This window comes from Balaenoptera physalus (assembly GCF_965194825.1).
Source record: "Balaenoptera physalus genome assembly, chromosome: 3".
In the NCBI taxonomy this organism is placed as follows: Eukaryota; Metazoa; Chordata; class Mammalia; order Artiodactyla; family Balaenopteridae; genus Balaenoptera; species Balaenoptera physalus.
Window position 1 is genome coordinate 103786241 of NC_138890.1, and position 8637 is coordinate 103794877.

Here is an 8637-nt window from a genome sequence, read left to right on the forward strand (position 1 = left end):
ATCAAGTTTCCTTTATTTGACTACTGGAATAATAAGTGCTCTATCATCTTACTTTCTACTTTCATAAGAATTTTATCATGTTTTCTCTTAGTGTATTATTTTTGGTATAGTAAACAAGTATACAAATAAACTGTAAAAGCCCCACTTCCATATCAACAGGCACCAAAGAATAATGATATAAGATTTCTATATGTGTAATTACAGATATTTCATTTGTATATGTTACCACTTTAAAGCAAGTTGTTTTTCTTTTTACCATTAAATTTTTCAATTAAAAAAATATCTGTGCCTCATGTCTTGATATGGAACTTTTTATAAGACTACAAAAAATTTATCCTATAAATTTGTCTTATGCTTCCATATTTTTGTAATTTTTCCACATATACATTTTTAATCCTATAAAAAGTTTGTTTCTATATGTTTTAAGTACAGGTAGGCTACCTTGTAGACTAATGTCTAGCTGCATTTACTTAATTGTCTTGCATGTTATTCTTCCTATAGGGAAAATTATGAAAAGATAACAGAGTTAGACATCATTTCAGGGCTACAGACATTTATTTATAGGAATAGTATAACTGATTTATCTCCATCAGATTGTATCATTGATACTTTATATAACTGATCATAGTTGATCTGAAGTGATCTTCATCACAAAATACCCCCCCCCACATTGGTTCACTTTCTGTATTTTATTTTGTCTCTTCCCCTGTTCTACTAAGAGAGCTGAAAAAGATATTACTGTTCATCATGGAGACCTCAACAAGTTTGGGCATACAGCTATTTAGAAAGGAGGTTTTAGGACATATTAGAGTAAGATGGAAAATAAATTTACAATTATGGTCTTAAAGAGGCATGGTGTGCATTACAAACTAAATGGTTTTCTAGTGCAGGTGTTAAATGAACTCATTTTAAAACACAAAATATTAGCTGCAATGTTATAAAATTTCTAAACAGAGTTTTCATTTTGAGATATATTTTCAAAACAAAGAATTGTATTGTGATTATCATTATCCATTGTAAGGCTTAAGTGAAAGTTTTTTTTTTATTAATTAAATATGGAAGAGATTTAAAACCAACAAAATGACATTTATGATAATTTTTTAAAAATTACTTGCTGTAACCATGCACATATTTGTAGACACAAAGGCAAGGTTCCTAAAACTTTTACAAATTAAAACCAGTTTCTATCACATTGTAAAGTTCAATTTTCTTAAACAAAAAAAATTTTATTTGTTTTTGTCTTCTTGGCTTTGGGGGGGCATTATATCTGCTTAATTGCTACATAGTTCCAGCTGAACCACCTGCCAACTTGCTATTGGTATTTCTCTAATTAAAACTGTAATTAAATTTGTAATAAAATATAATTAACCTAAATTTTAGGCCAGATTTGAACCTCCCACATTGCCCAGAAGCGCCAACGACTTTAAAGATTCATGCAAAATTCTAAAAATTAATAAGCGTGGGTCTCATGCTCCCTTAGTTACTGCATACTCTACAGTTTGCAGATCTACTACAAAGAACAGTGGGAGGGATTGTTTGGTTGTTTGTTTGGTTTTGCTCTCTCCCTAAAAAATTATCTGATCATCTTCCCTTGCCTGTAAGCTATCTGAAATCAGACTTTCCAGAGTAAATTCTCTTTCTACCCTGCACATTCATACCAATAAAAGACAAGATCTTCTCATGACTAAGAAAACATATAGTGCTTTGGACAACTAATAGATATGTACAGTATGAATAGGAAAAAGTTTTCAAGGCTATATTACCCACCTTAATAATGATGAAATTTCATACATATGTGTGACCTTTCCTCAATGGGAACAGAAATTAGGTACTGATACAGAACCATTTCAAAATACCCCTATATCTGTTTGAGAAGATAAAATAATTCTAAATCACATTTAGAATACATTTATTAATATTTATCATTAAAATTTATAAAACTATATTTAATATTTGCATGGTACTGATACTTAAGTTTTTAAAAGAATACCATCTGCCTATCAAAAGTACAAGAGCATAAACAGACTGACAGTCCTAGGAATATTAAGTAAAAAACAGAAATAGTTTGATAGTGTGATCAAAGAAACAAGGAAAAAATCTGTACATAATTTAATAAAAGCCTTTAAGTAACATAATTTAAAAAGTTAAGAATCCACAAGGATGGATATACTTTACATTCTAAGTTTTAGATTAACTAAAACTGAGAGTTTCAAGACACTATAAACATCTTATGGACAGAGTCTATGTTTTGGCTTTCTCAGATGAACCCTGATGAAGTCACTGGCTCCTTGAAGAATTTCAAATAAGCTCTCTAAAGATTTGGATATAAAATGGATGTTTCATAACAGAAATGCAGCTCCCCATGGGTGAGGTGACCCACAAACCTTACTCAGGACCTTATCTATTACTTTGGGCCAAAGAATGCTTGCAAATGTGGAAAGGAAGCAGGAAGAATCAAGTGGAAGGTCCTAGACTTCTTTTTTTTTTTTTTAAACATCTTTATTGGAGTATAATTGCTTTACAATGGTGTGTTAGTTTCTGATGTATAACAAAGTGAATCAGCTATACATATACATATATCCCCATATCTCTTCCCTCTTGCATCTCCCTCCCTCCCACCATCCCTATCCCAGCCCTCTAGGTGGTCACAAAGCACCGAGCTGATCTCCCTGTGCCATGCGGCTGTTTCCCACTAGCTATCTATTTTACATTTGGTAGTGTGTATATGTCCATGCCACTCTCTCACTTTGTCACAGCTTACCCTTCCCCCTCTGCATATCCTCAAGTCCATTCTCTAGTAGGTCTGTGTTTTTATTCCCGTCTTGCCCCTAGGTTCTTCATGACTTTTTTTTTTTTTTTTTTCTTAGATTCCATATATATGTGTTAGCGTACGGTATTTGTTTTTCTCTTTCTGACTTACTTCAGTCTGTATGACAGAATCTAGGTCCATCCACCTCAAAAAATAACTCAATTTCGTTTCTTTTTATGGCCGAGTAATAGTCCATTGTATGTATGTGCCACATCTTCTTTATCCATTCATCTGTTGATGGACACTTAGGTTGCTTCCATGTCCTGGCTATTATAAATAGAGCTGCAATGAACATTTTGGTACATGACTCTTTGAATTATGGTTTTCTCAGGGTATATGCCCAGTAGTGGGATTGCTGGGTCGTATGGTAGTTCTATTTGTAGTTTTTTAGGAACCTCCATACTGTTCTCCATAGTGGCTGTATCAATTTACATTCCCACCAACAGTGCAAGAGGGTTCCCTTTTCTCCACACCCTCGCCAGCATTTATTGTTTCTAGATTTTTTGATGATGGCCATTCTGACTGGTGTGAGATGATATCTCATTGTACTTTTGATTTGCATTTCTCTAATGATTAATGTTGTTGAGCATTCTTTCATGTGTTTGTTGGCAATCTGTATATCTTCTTTGGAGAAATGTCTATTTAGGTCTTCTGCCCATTTTTGGATTGGGTTGTTTTTTTGATATTGAGCTACATGAGTTGCTTGTATGTTTTGGAGATTAATCCTTTGTCAGTTGCTTCATTTGCAAATATTTTCTCCCATTCTGAGGGCTGTCTTTTCATCTTGTTTATAGTTTCCTTTGCTGTTCAAAAGCTTTTAAGTTTCATTAGGTCCCATTTGTTTATTTTTGTTTTTATTACCATTTCTCTAGGACGTGGGTCAAAAAGGATCTTGCTGTGACTTATATCATAGAGTGTTCTGCCTATGTTTTCCTCTAAGAGTTTGATGGTGTCTGGCCTTACATTTAAGTCTTTAATCCATTTTGAGTTTATTTTTGTGTATGGTGTTAGGGAGTGTTCTAATTTAATACTTTTACATGTACCTGTCCAGTTTCCCAGCACCACTTATTGAAGAGGCTGTCTTTTCTCCATTGTATATTCTTGCCTCCTTTATCAAAGATAAGGTGACCATATGTGCGTGGGTTTATCTCTGGGCTTTCTATCCTGTTCCATTGATTTATATTTCTGTTTTTGTGCCAGTACATTACTCTCTTGATTACTGTACTTTGTAATATAGTCTGAAGTCAGGGAGCCTGATGCCTCCAGCTCCGTTTTTCTTTCTCAAGATTGCTTTGGCTATTCGGGATCTTTTGTGTTTCCATACAAATTGTGAAATTTTTTGTTCTAGTTCTGTGAAAAATGCCAGTGGTAGTTTGATAGGGATTGCATTGAATCTGTAGATTGCTTTGGGTAGTAGAGTCATTTTCACAATGTTGATTCTTCCGATCCAAGAACGTGGTATATCTCTCCATCTATTTGTATCATCTTTAATTTCTTTCATCAGTGTCTTATAATTTTCTGCATACAGGTCTTTTGTCTCCTTAGGTAGGTTTATTCCTAGATATTTTATTCTTTTTGTTGCAGTGGTAAATCAGAGTGTTTTCTTAATTTCTCTTTCAGATTTTTCATCATTAGTGTATAGGAATGCAAGAGATTTCTGTGCATTAATTTTGTATCCTGCAACTTTACCAAATTCAATGATTAGCTCTAGTCGTTCTCTGGTAGCATCTTTAGGATTCTCTATGTATAGTATCATGTCACCTGAAAACAGTGACAGCTTTACTTCTTCTTTTCCAATTTGGATTCCTTTTATTTCTTTTTCTTGTCTGATTGCTGTGGCTAACACTTCCAAAACTATGTTGAATAATAGTGGTGACAGTGGACAACCTTGTCTTGTTCCTGTTCTTAGTGGAAATGGTTTCAGTTTTTCACCATTGAGGATGATGTTGGCTGTGGGTTTCTCATATATGGCCTTTATTATGTTGAGGAAAGTTCCCGCTATGTTTACTTTCTGGAGGGTTTTTATCATAAATGGGTGTTGAATTTTGTCAAAAGCTTTCTCTGCATCTATTGAGATGATCATATGGTTTTTCTCCTTCAGTTTGTTAATATGGTGTATTACATTGATTGATTTGCGTATATTGAAGGATCCTTGCATTCCTGGGATAAACCCCACTTGATCATGGTGTATGATCCTTTTAATGTGCTGTTGGATTCTGTTGGATAGTATTTTGTTGAGGATTTTTGCACCTATGTTCATCAGTGATATCGGCCTGTAGTTTTCTTTCTTTGTGACATCTTTGTCTGGTTTTCATATCAGGGTGATGGTGGCCTCTTAGATTGAGTTGGGGAGTGTTCCTCCCTCTGCAATATTTTGGAAGAGTTTGAGAAGGACAGCTGTTAGCTCTTCCCTAAATGTTTGATCGAATTCACCTGTGAAGCCATCTGGTCCTGGGCTTTTGTTTGTTGGAAGATTTTAAATCACAGTTTCAATTTCAGTGCTTGTGATGGGTCTGTTCATATTTTCTTTTTCTTCCTGGTTCAGTCTCGGCAGGTTGTGCATTTCTAAGAATTTGTCCATTTCTTCCAGGTTGTCCATTTTATTGGCATAGAGTTGCTTGTACTAATCTCTCATGATCGTTTGTGTTTCTGCAGTGTCAGTTGTTACTTCTCCTTTTTCATTTCTAATTCTATTGATTTGAGTCTTGTCCCTTTTTTTCTTGGTGAGTCTGGCTAATGGTTTATCAATTTTGTTTATCTTCTCAAAGAACCAGCTTTTAGTTTTATTGATCTTTGCTATCGTTTCCTTCATTTCTTTTTCATTTATTTCTGATATGATCTTTATGATTTCATTCCTTCTGCTAACTTTGGGGTTTTTTTGTTCTTCTTTCTCTAATTGCTTTAGGTGTAAGGTTAGGTTGTTTATTTGAGATGTTTCTTGTTTCTTAAGGTAGGCTTGTATAGCTATAAACTTCCCTCTTAGAACTGCTTGTGCTGCATCCCATAGGTTTTGGGTCATTGTGTTTTCATTGTCATTTGTTTCTAGGTATTTTTTGATTTCCTCTTTGATTTCTTCAGTGATCTCTTGGTTATTAAGCACTGTGTTGTTTAGCCTCCATGTGTTTGTATTTCTTACAGATTTTTTCCTGTAATTGATATCTAGTCTCATAGCTTTGTGGTCGGAAAAGATTCTTAATACGATTTCAATTTTCTTAAATTTACCAAGGCTTAATTTGTGACCCAAGATATGATCTATCCTGGAGAATGTTCCATGAGCACTTGAGAATGTGTATTTTGTTGTTTTTGGATGGAATGTCCTATAAATATCAATTAGGTCCATCTTGTTTAATGTATCATTTAAAGCTTGTGTTTCCTTATTTATTTTCAGTTTGGATGATCTGTCCATTGGTGAAAGTGGGGTGTTAAAGTCCCCTACTATGATTGTGTTACTGTTGATTTCCCCTTTTATGGCTGTTAGTATTTGCGTTATGTATTAAGGTGCTCCTATGTTGGGTGCAAAAATAATTACAAATGTTCTATCTTCTTGGATTGATCCCTTTATCATTATATAGTGTCTTTCTGTGTTTCTTGTAAGAGTGTTTGTTTTAAAGTCTATTTTTTCTGATATGAGAATTGCTACTCCAGCTTTCCTTTGATTTCCATTTGCATGGAATATCTTTTTCCATCCCCTCACTTTCAGTCTGTATGTGTCCCTAGGTCTGAAGTGGGTCTCTTGTAGACAATATATATACGGGTCTTGTTTTTGTATCCATTCAGCCAGTCTATGTCTTTTGGTTGGAACATTTAATCCATTTACATTTAAGGTAATTATCAATATGTATGTTCCTATTACAATTTTCTTAATTGTTTCGGGTTTATTATTGTAGGTCTTTTCCTTCTCTTGTGTTTCCTGCCTAGAGAAGTTCCTTTAGCACTTGTTGTAAAGCTGGTTTGGTGGTGGTGAATTCTCACCTTTTGCCTGTTAGTAAAGCTTTTAATTTCTCTGTCAAATCTGAATGAGTTCCTTGCTGGGTACATAATCTTTTTTTTTTTTTTTTTTTTTTTTTGGGTACGTAATCTTGGTTGTAGGTTTTTCTCTTTCATCACTTTAAATATGCCCTGCCACTCCCTTCTGGCCTGCAGAGTTTCTGCTGAAAGCTCAGCTGTTAACCTTATGGGGATTCCCTTATGTGTTAGTTGTTGTTTTTCCCTTGCTGCTTTTAATATTTTTTCTTAGTATTTTATTTTTGATGGTTTGATTAATATGTGTTTTGACATGTTTCTCCTTGGATTTATCCTGTATGGGGCTCTCTGTGCTTCCTGGACTTGATTAACTATTTCCTTTCCCATATTAGGGAAGTTTTCAACTGTAATCTCTTCAAATATTTTCTCAGTCCCTTTCTTTTTCTCTTCCTCTTCTGGGACCCTTATAATTCGAATGTTGGTGTGTTTAAGGTTTCCCAGGGGTCTCTGAGACTGTCCTCAATTCTTTTCATTCTTTTTTCTTTATTCTGCTCTGCAGTAGTTATTTCCACTATTTTATCTTGTAGGTCACTTATCTGTTCTTCTGCCTCAGTTATTCTGCTATTGATCCCTTCTAGAGAATTTAAAATCTCATTTATTGTATTGTTCATCATTGTTTGTTTGCTCTTTAGTTCTTCTAGGTCCTTGTTAAACGTTTCTTGTATTTTCTCCATTCTATTTCCAAGATTTTGGATCATCTTTACTATCATTGTTCTGAATTCTTTTTCAGGTAGGCTGCCTATTGCCCCTTCATTTGTTAGGTGTGGTGGGTTTTTGCCTTTCTCCTTCATCTACTGTGTGTTTCTCTGTCTTCTCATTTTGCTTAACTTACTGTGTTTGGGGTCTCTTTCGTAGGCTGCATGTTCGTAGTTCCCATTGTTTTTGGTGTCTGTCCCCAGTGGCTAAGGTTGGTTCAGTGGGTTGTGTAGGCTTCCTGGTGGAGGGGACTAGTGCCTGTGCTCTGGCCAATGAAGCTGGATCTTGTGTTTCTGGTGGGCAGGTCCACGTCTGGTGGTGTGTTTTGGGGTGTCTGTGGCCTTATTATGATTTTAGGCAGCTTCTGTGCTAATGGATGTGGTTGTATTCCTGTCTTGCTAGTTGTTTGGCATGGGGTGTCCTGCACTGTAGCTTGCTGGTCATTGAGTGAAGCTGGGTCTTGGCGTTAAGATGGAGATCTCTGGGAGATTTTCACCATTTGATATTACGTGGAGCTGGGAGGTCTCTTGTGGACCAGTGTCCTGAACTTGGCTCTCCCACCTCAGAGGCACAGCCCTGATGTCTGGGTGGAGCACCAAGAGCCTGTCCTCCACACGGCTCAGAATAAAAGGGAGAAAAAAAAAGGAAGAAAGAAAGAAAGAAGATAAAATAAAATAAAATAAAGTAAAACAAAATAAAATAAAATAAAAAATAAAGAATAATTATTAAGAAAAAAAGTTTTTTAAGTAATAAAAAAAATGGACAGACAGAACCCTTGGACAAATGGTAAAAGCAAAGCTATACAGACAAAATGACACACAGAAGAATACACATATGCACTCACAAAAAGAGAAAAAGGGGAAAATATATGTATATTGTTGCTCCCAAATCCACCTCCTCAATTTGGGATGATTCGTTGTCTATTCAGGTATTCCACAGATGCAGGGTACATCAAGTTGATTGTGGAGATTTAATCCACTGTTCCTGAGGCTGCTGGGAGAGATTTCCCTTTCTCTTCTTTGTTCACAGAGCTCCTGGGGTTCAGCTTTGGATTTGGACCCGCCTCTACGTGTAGGTCACCTGAGGGCATCTGTTCCCAGACGGGGTTA